We start from the raw sequence: 1,231 nt of genomic DNA on the forward strand, positions 1-1,231 counted from the left end.
GGAGTCCCTTGGGATTCTCTGTCAATTGTGACACTCAGTGGGGCTCATTGATGCTTCAAGGTACTCCAGGTTTATTAAGACACTTCTTTTTGACACTGAGTCTCTGAGAGGTTTGTTCAGTCCTGGCCTCCAATTATCTGCTCTAATGAGTCCCTTGAGAGCCTTTGTCAGGAATGACCCTCAGTGGGGCTTGTTAAAGCTTCAAGGTACTACAGGTTTGTTAAGATACTTTGCCTTTTCCTTTGAGTTTTGAAGAGGTTTGTGCAATAATTGATTCCAATTCTGTGCTTTAATTAGTCCCTGGAGAGACTTTGTCAGTAGTGACACTCAGTGGGGCTCATTAATGCTTCAAGGTACTCAAGGGTTTTGAAGGAACTCTTCCTTTTGAAAGTGAGTCTTTGAGAGGTTTGTTCAGTAATGGCTTACAATTATCTGCTTTAATGAGTCCCCTGAGAGACTCTGTCAGTTGTGACAGTCACTGTAGCTCATAAATGTTTCAAGGCACTCAAGGTATATTTATTAAGACACTTCTTTTTGACACTGAGTCTTAGAGGTTTTTTCAGTCTGGGCCTCCAATTATCTGCTCTAATGAGTCCCTTGAGAGCCTTTGTCAGGAATGGCCCTCAGTGGGGCTTGTTAAAGCTTCAAGCTGCTTCAGGTTTGTTAAGGTACTTTGCCTTTTCCTTTGAGTTTTGAAGAGGTTTGTGCAATCATGGCCTCCAATTATCTACTTTAATTAGTCCCTGGAGAGACTTTGTCAGCAGTGACACTCAGTGGGGCTCATTAAAGCTTCAAGGTACTCAAGGGTTTTGAAGGAACTTTTCCTTTTGAAAGTTACTCTTTGAGAAGTTTGTTCAATCATGGCCTCAAATTCTTGTCTCCACTGAGTCCATGAGGAGCCTGTTTTGGGAATGGCCCTCAGGGGGACCCATTAATGCTTCCAGATACTTTGGGTTTTTCTTCTGACTTTCCCTTATGGACAGGTTTGTACAATCTCCCCTCAGTCCCTGAGGTTCAAGGGCTCAGCACCAAAAGCCCCCCAGGGCTCCCTCAGATAAAGCAAGTCCTGACAAACCATGGCCCTTCCTGTGATTTCCCTCTAGTCTGGACAGTAAATTAGGAATGTTGTCTCATGGAATCAGGGGACCATTGTGACACTGCCCAGAGCCTTTGTGTGCCTGCACTCCTGGCCTGCAAGGATCTGCTCTCAGGAGTCCCTGGGGAGGCTTTG

Source organism: Empidonax traillii, unplaced genomic scaffold (assembly GCF_003031625.1).
Source record: "Empidonax traillii isolate 1590-97213 ecotype Southwest subspecies unplaced genomic scaffold, ASM303162v1 scaffold2443:size54690, whole genome shotgun sequence".
Taxonomy (NCBI): Eukaryota; Metazoa; Chordata; class Aves; order Passeriformes; family Tyrannidae; genus Empidonax; species Empidonax traillii.